At 44.1% G+C, this 17,570-nt stretch overlaps 2 non-coding genes across 2 annotated transcripts; both read right to left on the reverse strand.

Moving 5' to 3' along the window:
• Positions 1-1,856: 1,856 nt before the first annotated feature.
• trnav-uac (transfer RNA valine (anticodon UAC)) lies at positions 1,857-1,929 on the reverse strand. Its single transcript has one exon. It is a non-coding gene; the product is annotated as a tRNA-Val (tRNA).
• Positions 1,930-10,502: 8,573 nt separating this feature from the next.
• On the reverse strand, positions 10,503-10,574 carry trnaq-uug (transfer RNA glutamine (anticodon UUG)). Its single transcript has one exon. It is a non-coding gene; the product is annotated as a tRNA-Gln (tRNA).
• Between the last annotated feature and the right edge of the window lie 6,996 nt (positions 10,575-17,570).

Consider the following 17,570-nt stretch of genomic DNA (forward strand, 5'->3'; position numbering starts at 1 on the left):
TGCCCACATTGAACTCCATTAATCGCAGTTCAGGGGAGAATTAATAGAGGTGATCGAAATTATGGGGAAACAGTTTTCACTGGCAGGAGGGTCAGCGAGGCTATGGGGGAAGAACAGCGGAGTGGGACTGATTGGATAGCTCTTTCAAAGACTCTACATCAATTGCTCATTTTAATCTGCGATTGATAGATTTTTGTTAACCAAAGGTATGATGGGATAATTCAAGTCAGTGAGACTCTTTATAATTGTTTCAATCATCATTAATCAACCCACAACATTGTGTTGCTCACTGAAGGAATTGCTAACAAGTTTACTGGGTGACAGACAAACTGTAATAACTTAATATAGAATCATAGAATCAGACAGCACAGAAGGAGACCATTCGGCCCATAGTGCCTGTGCCTCTTTGAAAGAGCGATCCAATTATTCCCACTGCCCTGCTCTTTTCCCAAAGCCCTGCAAGTGTTTCTTTTTCAATTTATTTCTCTTTTGAAAGTTAATATTGAATCTGATTTTACCACCATGTCAGGCAGAAAAATATTGATATTAATGTTATCCACGTCCCATTTCACACAGTAATTTCCATGCTTTGCATGTCATGAACTTTTATCACTTCTGATTTTACACACTCTATTTTAGGAGTTTGCTTAAAAATGCTTGTGACATCAGCCATTGTTGGATTTAAAATGATTGCAGCCCCTTTCCTTAAAATCTCTGCCCCAAAGTGCTGTTGATGCTCATTTGTTGAGTATATTCAGGGCTGAGGTCGATTGATTTTTGGACTGTAGTGGAATCAAGGGATATGTGGATAGGCAGGAAAGTGGAGTTAAGGTCGATGATCAGCCATTATCTGATTGAATGGCGGAGCAGGCTCGGGAGTCATATGGCCTATTCCTGCTCCTAATTCTTTCGTTCTTATGTCCTTTCACAGGAGAGCAAACTCGCCCCTGGACCTGCATAAGGAGCAAGTTCCAACAAAATGTTTCCGCGTACCTGATAGCTCCGACACTGCGGAAACGTCTCCACTTTCAGCACCAGTTCAGATGGGAATGTTAAGCGAGCAGTTGAACCGCTGAATCCCACTTTTGAGGGATGTCCCAAAGCGTTTCACAGTGGCGTCAAAAGAAATGAGTTGCACTTAGTAATTAAATATAAGCAAAGTGAGATTTGAACGCACGCTCCCAGAAGAGACTGCGATTTGAACGCAGCGCCATAGACCTCCCGACCAGCCTGACTGTTGGAAAGCTCCATTGCAAGTTCTCACTTCCGCATTTAGAAAGTTTCAGTCCGGGTGCTTGTTCAATGTTGCACGGAGGCTCATTGACCGGGTTATCATCTCCCTCGGGGCTTCCTGAGCCTGTGCTCGGTGTATGGGGAGGTTTGGCCCGGGTCACTGGGATGGACAATAACAACCTGAGCTGTGAAAGAGCGAATAATTAATGGGTTTGTCTCCGTGCCTGAAATGCGGCTTAGATCTGTTGGTGTTAACCGAGGCCGGGGCTCCGAGATATTGCATTTTGTTCACGTTTAATCAGAGGAATATCCGGTCAGGAGCTGAAAAGGACCAAGAGCTGAAAAAACACAAGAAAAAAGATAAGAAATATCAGCAATTGTGATAAACTCTTTAAAGTGTTATCTGGTAGTTTAGTGGTTTAATTCTCTTAATCACCATTCATTAACCGATAGCGTTGATTTAGCAGAATGAAAGAAATGCTCACACTGAGGGACAGTCGAAAATAAATAACTTAACTTTAATAATTTGCGAAACTTTTATTCATTGATGAAATTTTATCACCTATCTGATTTTACACACTGTATATCAATTTACTGTACGTAAATAATACTCTCGACCATAATGTTTCCGCCCGGGATCGAACCGGGGATCTTTCGCGTGTAAAGCGAACGTGATAACCGCTACACTACGGAAACTACTGATGCACGCCGTTTCCAGAAAAATCTGTTCAGGGAGTAGGTGAAATGCTGACTCCCAGATTCTGACTTAATTTCCCATCACTAACATTCTCTGAACAAAACTGCACACTTCAACAATGTTCCTTTCTAACTCATTAAAGTCCCGAAATGTCTTCCCTCGAATCTCCTGAATCTGATGCCTCTAGTTTTCCCACTCAATCAATGTCCCTTTGCAATTTCCTGCGCCCATCTGCACTACTTACTCTGCCACTAACTTAGTGTCGTTAAACTTGGTAATATATGCCTATAGAAGACTTTAGGATTACCTTTTATGTTAGCTGCCATTCTATTCTCAGACCCTCTCTTTGCCCCTCTTATTTTCCTTTTCACTTCTCCTCTGAACTTTCTATATTGAACCTGATTCTCAGGTATATTAGGATAGTTGAAGGCCCCATTATCACTGCCATAGTCATAGAGTCATAACGGCACAGAAGGAGGCCATTCGGCCCATCGAGTTCGTGCTGGTGTTCTGTAGAGCAATCCAGTCAGTCCCATTCCCCCGCTCTATCCCCGTAGCCCGGTATGTTTATTTCCCTCAAGTGCCTATCCATTATTCACTTGAAAGCAGTGTGTGTCTCCATTTCCACCACTTCTGTCGGCAGCGAATTCCAGGTCCTCAACACTCGCTGCGTAAAAAATGTTTTCCCAACGTTCCCCCTGTATCTCTTACCCAAAACGTTAAATCTGTGGCCCCTAGCCCTTTTAACATCAACTAGTCGGAACAGCCTTTCCCCGTCTAGCCTATTCAAACTCACGATAATGTTGTGCACCTCTATCAACTCACCACTCAACCTCCTTTGTCTTAAAATACACCTGTGCCGCGCCTTGGGACGTTTTACTATGTTAAGGGCGCTATATAAATAGAAGTTGTTGTTGTTGTAATGAAAACTAATGCAGCTTCTCCAACCTGTCCTTATAGCTAAGATCCCCCATCCCCAGAACCATTCTGGTAAATCTCCTCTGCACCCTCTCAATGGCCTTCACATCCTTCCTAAAGTGTGGTGACCAGAACTGGACGCAATTCTCCAGTTGTGGCCTAACCAGCGCTTTATAAAGGTTCAGCATAACTTCTCTACTTTTGTACTCAATACCTCTATTTATGAAGCATTATCCTATATGTTTGTTAATCACTCTATCCATATGCCCTGCCACCTTCAAGGACCTATGCACATTAACTCCCAGGTTCCTCTTTCACTGCACACTCTTTAAAACTGCCATTACGTGTATTGCCTCTCGCTGTTCCTTCTGCCAAACTGCATCATCTCACACCTCTCTGTATTAAATTCCATCTGCCATTTGTCTGCCCATTCTGCTACCCTTTCTATGCCCTGCTGCAGTCGATTGGTATCATCCTCACTGTTTGTTACACCCCCAAGTTTGGTGTCATCGGCAAATTTAGAAATTATACTCTGTACTCCAATATCCAGGTAATTTATAAATATCACAAAAGCAATGGCCCCAGCACTAACCCTTACGAAACACCACTGTCTACCATTCTCCAGTGTGAAAAACAGCCATTTACCACAACTCGCTGTTTTCTAGCCTTAAGCCAATTCCTTATCCAAGCTGCCACTGACCCACCTATTTCGACAGACTCAATTTTATTAACCAGCCTTCTATGTGGTATTTTAATCAAACGCCTTCCTAAAATCCATGTCGGCACCATCCAATGCATTTCCTTCTGTGCAGACTTCAGCGAACATCCCCATTGCTGGCCTTATTTTGGAGGGAAGGTCATTGATGAAGCAGCTGAAGATGGTTGGGCCTAGGACACTGCCCTGTCTAGGCCCCTCGTGATTTTGAACTCCTCACAATCTTCTCTGCTCTAAGGAGAACAACCCCAGCTTCTCCAGTCTATCCACGGAACTAAAGTGCCTCATCCCCCGAAACATGCTTGTAAATCTTTTCTGCCTTCCCATCCTTCCTAAAATGTTGTGCCCAGAATCCTCCATCTGAGGCGTAACCAATGAGGTAAAGAGACTTAGCAATACTTCCTTGCTTTTGTACTCTATGGCTCTATTAATAAAGCCAAGATCCCGTACGCTTTTTAACAGCCTTCTCAACTTGTCCCACCACCTTCAATGTTAGATAAATACACCCCCAGGTCTCTCTGTTCCTGCACAGGATTTAAAATTGTACCATTTAGATCATATTGCCTCAGTTGAATCTTCCTACCAAAATGGATCACTTCACACTTCTCTGTATTAAATTACATCTGCTGCGTCTCTGCCCATTTCACCACTCTGTAGATGTCCTCATGAAGTCTGTTACTTTCCGTCTCAATATTTACTACATTTCTGAGTTTCCTGCCATTTGCAAACTTTGATATTATGCCCAGTATACCCAAGTCCAGGTCATTAATATATATCAGAAAGAGCAGCGGTCCTAATACCGATCCCTGGGGAACAGCACTTTATACTTCCCTCCAGCCTGAAAAATAACCGTTCACCACTATTTACAAATCGTACTCATTCTATAAACACCCATTTTATATATAAACACCAGACCCATATACACAACAACAACGTGCATTTATATAGCGCCTTTAAAGTAGTAAAACGTCCCAAGGCGCTTCACAGGAGCGATTATCAGACAGAATTTGACACCGAGCCACATAAGGAGATATTAGGACAGGTGACCGAAAGCTTGGTCAAAGTGGTAGATTTTAAGGAGCGTCTTAAAGGAGGAAAGAGAGGCGGAGATGTTTAGGGAGGGAATTCCAGAGCTTAGGGCCTCGGCTCACACACACAGTTTATATTTTTACACAGCCTTGTTTGCAGTTCTGAATATTTTTTTCCCGCTGCAAGTTTAATTGTTTTTCAGAAGCTGCACGACCAGTTGTGTATTTGGAGCAGTTTCCCAGTTTATTTCCCTGTGATGTGATGATTGTGGGGGCTCGGTGTGTGTAATTGGATTTGCTGCAGTCAGCCGGCAGCAGGCGGTGAAAGCGGGCGTGAGACGGTGAGTGACAGGTGGGCGCTGCTTCTGACACCCGGGGGACTCGAGTGGGCGGGGATTTTAAAGCCCTTTAATTACTCCGAGGCAGGAGAAATGAAACAGTGTTTGTGGTACGTGTATATATACAAACATCGCTGTTTGCCCTGTAGACTTCGTGGCGCAACGGTACCGTGTCTGACTCTAGCTTAGAAGGCTGCATGTTCAAATCACGTTGAGGTCGTCGTTCTTTTGGATAATCCCGGAGTTAATATTTTCTTTGCTGTTTCACAATAACCAGATCCTTGCTCTAAAGTCTGTCTCACTGTTTCCCCAATGTCAGGGAGAGAAGCGCCTGATGCCCTCATGTATTTAATTTTACTATTCACAAATACAGTTATTCGTTCAAAATCAACCTGCAGGTGGCCACACACAGAATAAACAGAGCCAGAGAGACAGACAGAATCGGGAAACACCGGGAAATAGGCAAGAGATATTGACAAGCAGATGTTTCCGAGACCAGAACCTGTCATCATTGATGAAGAACTGGAGCCTGTCCCAAAAACTATCAACACAGAGCTGGATATACTGGGTTTATAAAGATTGCTGCTATTGCCAGCCCACCTGTCCTCTCTCGGCACTTGGTTCTACCCATAGCCCTGAATAAAGGAGGTAATGACCTGGGGAGTGGATTACCTGAAGAAACTGAAGATGAGAACTCTGCTTCTCAGATTGCTGGAAAGATGCCGTAGTTTTGTGTCTAAAGGCGCTTTGCGATCTGAACATTGCCTGGACCCCTGTGGTTAATGAAAGGTCTTTTGATGCTTGATTTTCTTACACACCTTGGAATTCAGGAGAACCTGGTTCATGGTTTGCAGAACAAGTTAAACCCCTGGAGCAGAGCCACCAGGCGCCTGGCTGCAAGCAGCGACAAAGATGCTTAAAGCGATTAAACGCGGTGAGTTCAGTCGCCAGACTGTTAGACTCTTAATTTCAGTGTTCGTTAGTTCGAGCCCCACGTTGGGCGAAAGCATTTTGTTAAACTTTTATGTTGCTTTCACGGGAAAGCATCATTAATTAATCTTCTTTTGCACAATGAAAGAAATGCTAACTGAGGTAGTGTCGATAGTTCAATCATTTGTACCGTTGCCCACATCTCATTATATACACTGAACCTTAGGAGTCTGGTTTAAAAATGGTCATTGCTGATGGCACCATGAATTTGGGGAGCTTTGGTCAAATTTAACAGGACCGGTTATTTCTACCGTGCACAGAAAATAGAATCAGTAGTGAACATAAAATCCCATTGTGCTGAATTGCAGAATCAACGCGATCAGCTTTAAAATAAAGTGAAATAATTTTACAGTGAAAAGATTTGGAAGTAAGTGTTACTTGTATTTGTGCCTTTAATTAAAGTTTGTGGCGTCTGACTCCCTTTCACGTCTCTGACGAAGAAAGGAGGGGCTTGACGTTGACCAGACTTCACGGGCCCTGATATCTGTGATCTCATCCTTTATATCGAGTTGTTTCTCACTTGTTGCTTGGTGTCAGCTTTAGCTCAGCGGTTACTTCGCTAACACCTGTTTAAATTTAAGCACTGCTCTTGCCGCGGGCGCTGCCTAGCGTTTGTATTGTCAGTTTTAATCCCCTTTTACATCGAAACACATTGTAACCGTGATTTTAATTTAGCAGTGTGAAATTTTTCCAGGACAACTTTAAACGATTCATAACCGATCCCTTTCAACACTGTGACCCGGGTTCGATTCCCGGTTAGGGAATTAAATTTGCTATCACCGTTTTTAATTAATTAATGCGAAGTAATTTTATTAAATTAATAACATGCATCTAATGTGATAAAATAACAATTGATTTAATAACCATTATTGAACCAATAACTTTCTTTTGCAGAATGAAATACATTTAAATATGGTTACTGAGGGACAGTTGAAATACAGTGAATTATTTTGCTCTTGCATGTGCTGAACTTTTAACCCATATCGCATTTTACACATCGTATTTTAGGAGAATGCTTTCAAATGTTCATTGCTTGTGAGAGCAGGGATCTGGGGCAACTTCTGTTAAATTAAACAGGACCGGCTATTTCACAGGAAAAAAATATTCTCTGCCAATGTTTTCAGATCATAGACTGACTGATCTTTCTTAGTGGATGACTTGACATTTGCCCACATTGATCTCCATTAACCACATTTCAGGGGAGATTTAAGAGAGTTGTTCAAAATTATGGGGGAAACAGTTTCCACTGGCAGGAGTGTCAGCAGGGCTATGCGGGAAGAGCAGCGTAGTGGGACTAATTGGATAGCTCTTTCAAAGGTACAACATCAATTGTTCATTTTAATCTGCGATTGAGAGATTTTTGTTAACCAAAGGTATTTAGGGATAATTCAAGTCAGTGAGACCCTTCATAATTGTTTCAATCATCATTAATCAACCCACAACATTGTGTTGCTCACTGCAGGAATTAATAACAAGTTTACTGGGTGACAGACAAACTGCAATAACTTATTATAGAATCATAGAATCAGACAGCACAGAAGGAGGCCATTCGGCCCACAGTGCCTGTGCCTCTTTGAAAGAGCGATCCAATTATTCCCACTGCCCTGCTCTTTTCCCAAAGCCCTGCAAGTGTTTCTTTTTCAATTTCCTTCCCCTTTGAAAGTTAATATTGAATCTGCTTCCACCACCATGTCAGGCAGAAAAATATTGACATTAACATTATCCGAGGCCCATTTCGCACAGTAATTTCATGTCATGAATTTTTTCCCTTCTCATTTTACACACTTTATTTTAGCAGTTTGCTCTGCAAACCATGAACCAGGTTCTCCTGAATTCCAAGGTGTGTAAGGAAATCTAGCTCACCTGTCAGTCACTGTCTCTGGCCCGCTTTCACCACCTGCTGCAGGCGGACTGCAGCATATCCAATTAGACACACCGAGCCCCCACAATCATCACATCACAGGGAAATAAACTGTGAAACTGCTCAAAATACACAACTGGTCGAGCAGCTTCTGAACAACAATTCAACTTGCAGCATATGGACAATATTCAGAACTGTGAACCAGGCCGTGTAAAAATAAAAACAGAGTCAAAGAATCATAGATTCAACATTAACTTTCAAAAGGGAAATGTAGTTGAAAAAGAAACACTTGCAGGGCTATGGGGAAAGAGCACGGCAGTGGGACTAATTGAATAGTTCTTTCAAAGAGCCGGCACAGGCACGATGGGGCTTAATGGGCTCCTTCTGTGCTGTCTGATTCTACAAAAATGTTACTAAAGTTTGACTCTCACCTGGAAAACATGTTAGCGTTCCCTTCAGTGTGCAACAAAAAGCAGTGGGTCGATTAAGAGAATTATTAAGTGTCTCACAGACTTGAATTATTTTATTAAACACTTTTGTAAGAACCAATGGGTCGCGGTGATGAGAGCGCCGAATCCTAACCACGAGACCACCAGGGAACACTTGTACAAACTGCAATATCTCGCAGATCCTTGCTCGCTTACTACCAGCAGATCAAAACCGTATTTTAGTTTTGGTCACCTTACCTGTTGAAGGATATACTTGCCTTAGATGAGGTGTGAGAAGGTTCACTAGACTGATTCCTGCAATGAGAGGGCTGTCCTATGAGGAGCGATTGAGTAGATTGGGCCTATACTCTCTGGGGTTTAGAAGAACGAGAGGTGATCTCATTGAATCATACAATCATACAGCTACTTATGCAACTGCCTTTTGAAAACCACGATTGAATCTGCCTCCAGCACCCTTTCAGGCAGTGCATTCCAGATCCTACGATCGATAACCGTAAACCAAGTCTGACAGTGGCACAGTAATTAGTGAGGATAGGAGCAGAAAATTGCAAAGGGACATTGATTGAGTGGCAATACTGGAGGCATCTGATTCAGAAGATTCGGGGGTGACCTGGAAATTCCAGAGTTTAATGACTTTGAAAGGAACAGGAAAAGTTAGTGAAAGGAAATAAATCCATAATCTGGAATTCAGCATTTCACCTTCTCGCTGAACAGTTCTTTCTGGATGTTTAGCTAAGCAGAGGTTGCCGTAGTGTAGCGGTTTATCATATTCACCTCACAGGCGAAAAGTCTCCGCCTCGATCCTGGGGGGGAAACATTATGTTCTAGAAATGGTGCCCAGTTCAAACTGAAAATAAACCTTTCCTATTGCAATTTAATAAATATGAACAATGGAAGAAATCATATTCTAATTAAATATGTATAAAATAAAATATTTCATAGAGGCTGTACATTATCTGATCCTGAACCATTCTTCACAGACTCAACCTCAGCACGGGTACCGACAGCAATCCCGCCCATTTCAGTCGAAGTCGTCTTAATTTCCACCAAGTAACCTCCCCAGCACTGAAAATTAACTTTTATAAGTGTGGAATCTCATTCCTTCAGATATAAATAGTTGTAGAAGATTTTTTATATTTTAAAAATGTTTTTACTTTTGTCTCTTTTCTTTTCTCTCTCTTAATCCAACATTTATTTTCCTCTCTTTATTTCTCTTTCTGTGCCTGATTGGACATTGAATTCTATTCTAATTCTAATTGACTCTTCCTGGTTCAGATTCTGCGCTGCTCATTAACGATTCTTCAATCAATTAATTATGGGGTATGGCGGCACAGTGATTATGTTACTCGACCAGTAATCCAGAGGAAAGGTGGAATGGTGGGGAGAAAATTGTCCAGTGCTTGCTGGTGGGAGAGGTTTGCCTTGAGGGGGCAGCGATGAATCGCCATTGCAGTGCTGGTCCCCGTCACAAACTGTTCCTCAGCCGCAGACTTCATGATGACCTGGAGACCTGAGTTCACAATCCCACCACGGCAGATGGTGGAAGGATTAAAATCGGGGATGTGCAAGAACGCAGAATTGGAGGAGTGCAGAGATCTCAGAGGGTGTAGGGCTGGAGAATGTTACAGAGATAGGGGGAGGCGAGTCCATGGAGAGATTTGAAAGCAAGGAAGAGAATTTGAAAATTCAGTTGTCGCCTGGTTGGGAGCCAATGTAGGTGAGTGAGACCCGGGGTGATGGGTGAACGGGACATGGTGCGAGTTAGGATACGGGCAGCAGAGGATTGGATGAGCTGAAGTTTATGGAGGGAGGAAGATGGGAGGCCTTCCAGGAGTACATTAGAATCGTCAAGTCTGGAGGTGACAAAGGCAAGGATGAGGGTTTCAGCAGCAGATCAGCTGAGGCAGAGGCGGAGTCGGGCGATGTTACGGAGGTGGAAGTAGACCGTCTTGGGCAGAAGCTCATCTCGGGGTCAAATACCAAGGTTGCAAGCTGTCTGGTTCAGTCTCAGTGGCCAGGGATTGGGATGAAGTCGGTGGCTCGGGAACGGAGTATGTGGCGGGGACCAGCACCGCAATGGCGATACATCACTGCCCTCTCAAGGCTACTTGCAAATCCCGTCCAGCAGCAATATTGAAAGGACTGGACAATTTTAACTTCACCATTACATTTTTGCCCGGCCTTTTCTCATTCAGACCTTCAGCTTCGACACTTTCCCGCTGCTGAGCAGCCAATCACAATTACTTTCACGACAGCTGGGACAAGAGGGAACCAAGTTCCACCGAGATTTGAACTCGGATCGCTGGATTCAAAGTCCAGAGTGCTCACCATTACACCATGGAACCCTGATACACTAGCTCGAAGCCAATTCGCTTTTTTCCGACTCACCTGCCATTCACAGCTGCTGAGTATTTTCAGCAAATTCTGTTTTTATTTCAAACTTACATCATCCGCAGCATTTTGTCTTGTGTTGGAAAAGCAAACGGGATCCTGGGCTTTATAAACAGAGGCATAGAGGGCAAAAGGAAGGAAGTTATACCAAACCTTTGGAGTATTGTGTGTAATTCGGGCACTGCGCTTTAGGACGGATGCGGGACTTCAGTTCCGTGGAGTAGTGGAGAAGAAGAGGTTGTTCTCCTCAGAGCAGAGAAGATAAGGGGAGATTTTGTCGACGTGTTCAATATCATGAAGGGTTTTAATAAAGTAAACAAGGAGAACATTTTCCAGCGGCAGAAGTGTTGCTAACCAGAAAACACATATTAAAGTGATTGGATAAAGTATCAGTAATAAGGTTCTCTCGGGCTTTTGTTGGCCGATTTACTGGTAAAGCTGGGAATTGAGGGGAAACTGGTTCATGGTTTGTAACACAAGCAGTGCGCGGGGTCAGACCGGCCCGGCTAGCTCAGTCGGTAGAGCCTGAGACTCTTAATCTCAGGGGCGGTTTGTGTTTCTAATTATTGGGCTGGTTTCACAGGCGATCCCCAGCTCTAAATCCCCCGGCACCTCTCGATCAATGACTCTTTCAATAAATGTGATTCAACAACATTATCAGGAAATCTGAAGTGTTTATAAACACCGGAAGCTGACACACCAGGGAAGACCTCACAGTCTTGGACACAGATTGAAATACACTGAAGTGTTTATAAAAAGTTACAGAACACCACACGTGTGTAAAATTCCCCGTTGTTTTCTCGGCCCTGATGGGTTGTGAAGGGAGAGACGGGCCGAAGTCCCACTGAGCCGCACTGACCCCGAGCCAAGGTGAAATTAAAGTCAGTTCAATCTTTAGCAGCGAGCGGCTGGAGAGAGACAAGATTCCGGAATCAAGGAGAGATTTTCTTATTTTGTTGAGCCGCATTTACATGAAACACTCATTGACCGAGCTAGGAATCGGCTTTAAAATGAGCCCAAAAATTTAAAACACAAACTCCCCACCCTGGGGATGAAGTATCCGACACTCCACCGACTGGGCTAGCCGGACTGGTCTGTCGCAAGGACCCTGCCTGTGCTCCAGTTTCCTCTCAATTCCCCGGTTTATCAGTAAATCCACCAGCAAAAGCCCGAGGGAACCTTATTACTGATTCATTGTCCAATTACTTGAATAGAAAGCGAGCGGAGGAGAAGAATTGAGAGCCTTCAGTGTGGGACAGAAGTGATGTTGTTTGACGGAGAAGCGACACAATCTCAATCAGTGCAGAGAGAGGTGAGTCAGCGGGTCACCTTCTCCCTTAACACATCCTTCTGACTTGCGGCTGACAAACTGAGCAGAGGTTTCGGGACTGTAGCAATTATCCCGCTCGCCTTACACCCGAAATGCCCCCGATTCCGCTCCAGGGCGGGATGAATGATTTTGGATCTTGCTCCAGGTGAACCTCCAGGGGTGAGTTTCTTCCCCTGTGTAAAAGCGGCGACAATTGTCGGTTCCTCTTAAACTGAACAACGGCTGCAGCAGATTCCCGGTGTGATAAACACTGAACAGTTTTAATCAACTCCTGTTGAAAATTCTTCACAAGCAAAAGGCAAAACTCTTGTGAAAGTTTTTCCTGTCACTCAGTGACCATGTTTGGATTTCCTTCAGTCTGAAACAGAAAGTTGATTCTTCAATTAGAAGAATTGTCCATCTTTTTACAGAGTTTAATGAGTTTTGTGAAAATCAAATAATAACGTGTATTAATACAAAAGTTAATCCCGGACCTGCATTTGCAGATCGCAGTTCTCTTCTGTGATGTTCTTGCTGCAACTAATTGCGGCAGAGATTCCCGTAGTGTAGTGATTATCACGTTTTGAAAATCTTCCCCTTTAAAATTCAATTAATATAAGAAAATGGAAGATATTATGTGGTTACATTTCAATAAAGTTAAAAATCTCAAAGAACCCGTCAATTTTCTCTGTCCAATTCTGCACAGACACACACTCAGCAAAGACACCGACAGTGTCCCTCCCTCACTCCCGTTTCCTGCCCTGACGGTGCAGAAAGCCCCTCTCAAAGCTACACATTCCACTGGTTTCAGTGGATCAGCGGGAGATCTTTAAAGGATCCTGCAGCGTCGCCTTGGCTAATAACCATAGATCGTCGCCATATTTCACCCACCGCAGCAACCCCGTCCATTTCAGTCTAAGTCCCCTTTTTAACTCTTTCGCGCCAGGCAAACTGTTTGTACAAAATGACATTTTATAGACGAACACACAAAAAGACGTGTTCGCGAAAGAACGGCACCAAGTGCGGTTACGCATCCACTTGAAATCGATTTCCTCCTGTGTTTTTCTCTGGATGTTGTCTCTCTCGGTGCTGGGCGAACAATTCATTGATGCATTTGTCCTGATGCCTTTCGCCCATCTCGTGGGGTCAGAGGCGCTCTGTCTGTCTCTTACCTGCTTGTGACCAAAGATGTGCGGGTTAGGTTGATTGGCTATGATAAACTGACCCTTAGTGTTAGGGGGATTAAATACGTGGGGTTACGGGGATAGGGTGGGGTATGTGTCGGTGACGGGGATCTCGTGGGATATGTGTCGGTGCAGGCTCGATGGGCCGAAATGGCCCCTATCTGCACTGTGGGGTTTCTGTGATTTCTGTGATTTCTGTGACCATTATCGGGAACAGTCCGCCTTTTCAACGTTCATCAGCAAACTCAGAAAGACAAATAAACAGAAAGATGTGTCTCTCAGCCCCGGTGGCAAAGGTGCAATGGATGTTAATCCAAATAAATCCCCCGTGAGATTCTGTGTGCATCGGCTTCCTTATAAAGTTTGTATTTTAAACGTGCGGGAAAAGCGTTAAATTATGAAAGTAATCCGATGGCCCGCACGGGGATCGAACCTGCGACGTTGCCGTTAATTAACACCACGCTCGTACACCAACTGAGACTAATCGGCCACAATGCTCCCGTTGGCCAGGTTCGAAGATTGTCTTTCAGGCTCGCACTGGGTGACCGAGTTACGGCACAAACAGTGAACACACCACATCGCTTAAACATTGTTCCTATATACAACTGGGCAGAGTGTAAATCGAAAGTAACAGTAAAAGAGCTCTTTAATCTAACAAACCTCATTCCAAAAATTATTATCGCAGCACCGCTGAACAGTCCCTCCCTCAGTCCCGGTATAAAAACAGCCGGCGGGACCTCGCCTGGATTCGAACCCGCAGCGAACGGTTGGAGTAGGATCCAGCGGGTCAGATATGGTTGCACTCCCATTCCTTCAGGAGACGCGTGTCCCGGAGTGGAAAATCTCTCCTGATTCACTCCTCTTACAGTGAAGGAGGAAAATATAACTAAAAATTGCCGAAACCCGGGACCTTTAGAATCTAACGCTGTCCCAACTGAGCTATTCCGGCTTCACATCAAGTTAAATATTCTGTCTTTCGGAGGATTTTCTAACCCCGGGAGGAATTGCCCCTCTCACTCATTCCTCACTTCGGGCAATGTGACCCGACCAGATCTCGGAGCTCAGGTTGTGTTAATGTAAAGCTGGAGTGTTGATAAAGATACAAAGCTGACACAGCACGGGGACCTCACCGTGTTGGACACAGCGTGAAATGCAATGACATGTTCAAATAAAGTTACAGAGCACAACACATGTGTAAAATTCCCTGTGCTTTTCCCCGCACTGGTGGGCTGTGAAGGGAGAGACGGGCCGAAGTCTCACTGAGCCGCACTGATCACGAGACAAGGTGAAATTATATCAAATTCAATCTTCAGCAGCGAGATGCTGAAGAGAGATCAGAGTCCCGAATCAAGGAGTAATGTTCGGATACAAATGTTGAATCTCATTTATATCAAACTCTCGTTGAATTCACTGCTGGGGGATTCAGAGCTGGGGATCGCCTGTGAAATCAGCTTAAAACATTGAAATGACAACTTCAGTCCCTCCGACAATGAAGGTTACATTTATTTAATTTGCACAAGTAAACAGAGACTGGACAGTTGCTATCTTGCTCTCTGTGACCTGAGGTTTTATCTCGGTAAACGCCGGCTTTAGTATATGTTGTAATCAATATTTCAGCCAGTCTCTGTAGCGCAATCGGTTAGCGCGTTCGGCTGTTAGCTGAAAAGTTGGTCGTTCCAACCCACCCAGGGACGGTGCGTTAACCTTTTCCAGGTTTTCAAAATGTATATTTTGGCTGCAAGATCATGGGATGAACTGTAGCACTGGGTACAATGTCGGTGAGTATGAGATCATCCACTGGGATCTGAGAAAGCCATTCCGTAACATTTTCTTAATGGTGACAGACTAATAGGAACATGAGGAGGCCATTCAGCCCCTCAGCCCTGTTCCGTCATTCAATTAGATCCTGGATAATCTGTATCTCAGCTGCATTGGCCCGCCTTGGTTCCATATCCAGTTTCACCACTTTGGAATGGTCTCATTTTTAGGTGCGCCTGGTGACGCTCCTGGCCTCTCATCTCACATCTCACTGAACCAGGTTTGGTCCCCTGGCTTGAGGGTAATGGTAGAGTGAAGGATACGCCCGACGAGATTGTGGTTGAACGTAATTCTGCTGCTGCTGATGGCCCAGAATTGCACAGAGAAAATATACGTGTTTTAAGAGATTTTATTTTATTCATTGTTAACCACAAAATTAATTAACTTTTTCATGTTTATTCATTTTTAATGGGGAATATTTTACAAAATGTTTCCGCCCCGAAGTGGTGGAACCGGAGTCACTCAAAGTTTTCCAGGGGAGACTGGATAGGCACTAGAGGGAATAAACTTGCAGGGCTACGGGGAGCCAGCGGGGAATGGGACTGACTGGGTTGCTCGACAGAGAGCCGGCACGGACTCGATGGGCCGAATGGCCTCCTTCTGTCCTGTTTTGACTCACTGATCATGAACCAAGCTGAAATGATGTCAGGTTCAATCTTCAGCAGCAGGTATGGTGCTGAGCCCCACATAGAACTGAAAATGCCCAGGCTCGATGCCCGGCCTGTGGTCTCTCAGTTCCTCACTCAGCGGGCTACTGAGCAATACAGGAAGGGCTCAGGCCTAATGAATATCTTAATGCTCAGTTTACATTATCACTGCCCAGGCACTCTCTGATTCCAGTCTTGCACACGTTGCTAAGCTTCAAATGTTGCATTTTTCTCACTGGCAATAAATTGATTGATAGCCGTGCTGTGACAATCTAGGTTTGTTAGGGAGATGTTGTGGGAAAGAAGATACATAGAAGACTATTGATAACTGTGACTGTTCTGACACTGTGAGCTGCAGTCAAATGTAGGCAACATGTAAAGTGTCCTGTTCCAAATGTTGATAGAAAGGTCTAGTAATTTCCTGATGACTTTGAAACAGCAGGCATTGTGCAGAAGGCATGGAAGTGAATTTTGTGAAATTCAGATCACTTCCACGCCAGGCAAACTTTTGGTACAAAATGACATTTTTAGGTGAGAATACAGAATACGTGTTCGCGAAACCACAGCACCAAGTGCGGGTAGGCATCCACTTGAAATCTATTTCCGTCTTTGGTTTTCTCAGAGACAGAGAGAAAAATCTTGAGTATTGTGTGCCGCTTTGGTCACCTTATCTGAGGAAGGATGTTCTTGCCATGGAGAGTGCAGCAACGATTCACCAGACTGATACCTGGGATAGCAGGGAAGTCGTATGAGAGATTGGGTTGATTAGGCTTAAATTCGCTAGAGTTAAGAAGAATGAGAGGGGATCGCATTGAAACTGATAAAATTCTAACAGGACTAGACAAACTAGATGCAGGAAGGATATTCCTGATGGCGGGGGATTCCAAAACCATGGGTCATAGACTAAGCGTAAGGGGTAAGTCAATTAGGACTGAGATGAGAAGGAATTTGTTCACCCAGAGAGTGGTGAACCTGTGGAATTCTCTGCCACACGGGGCAGTTGAGGCCCATTCATTAAATATATTCAAGAAGGAGTTGGATATATTTCTTGAGGCTAAAGGGATCAAGGGATATGGGGAGAAAGCAGGGACAGGGTACGGAATTTTGGTGATCAGCCATGATCTCATTAAATGGTGGAGAGGGTTCGAGAGGCCGAATGGCCTACTCCTGCTACTATCTTCTATGTTTCTATGAAACATACAGAGAGAAGCTGTTGGGGAATTGAATACTCACCGCTATACTGTCAAGGACGTGGTAGAGGAAGTAGTTATGCAGTGTTTGAGACAAATGCTCAAACACACACAGACACAGACATGTGTCTCTTTGTGTGTGTATGTCTCAGATATCCATCTGAGTTTCATTGATTGATGGAGGCTTGCATTACATTGGGAGGCCATTCGGCCCGACGAGCCTGTGCTGTATCTTTGAAAGAGAAGTCGTGCTTAGTCCCAAACCCCTGCGATTTGTGCGTAACCTTGTTAATCTCATTTGGTCTGTCACTCTCTCGCTCCTCCATGCCCCACACAAAAGGGAAAGGGAAACTATACTAACGAGGAAAGGTTGCAGGAAATTGTTATACATTTCTTCATATGCCAGTACATCTTTAAAAATTCATTTCGTTTTTTTTTTCTGTTCAAAAAGGAGCATTTTAAGGTGATGTCCAAAAGTTTATAATTGGGGATGTTAAAAATCATCTGCCCTGTCAAAAATGGAACCACCGGTCTCGCGCGTGACATACCACACAACTATCTTAACATATACAGAATCTGTCAGAGCAACAGTACAGCTGTGAACAGAGTGATAAATAGACGGGCATAGAAAGAGCAATAGACAGAGGGAGAGACAGAGAGCGAGGAACAGACGCAGAGAGCAAGAACCTCGGTTTGAAGTCTCAGAGTGGTCCCAGGGATGAGAGACTTCAGTTATATGGAGAGACTGGAGACGCTGGGATTGTTTTCCTCAGAAGGTTAAGAGGAAGTTTAATAGAGGTTT

Source organism: Somniosus microcephalus, unplaced genomic scaffold, assembly GCF_052327205.1.
Source record: "Somniosus microcephalus isolate GS21.2 unplaced genomic scaffold, FLI_Smic_1.0 unresolved_chr4, whole genome shotgun sequence".
Taxonomy (NCBI): Eukaryota; Metazoa; Chordata; class Chondrichthyes; order Squaliformes; family Somniosidae; genus Somniosus; species Somniosus microcephalus.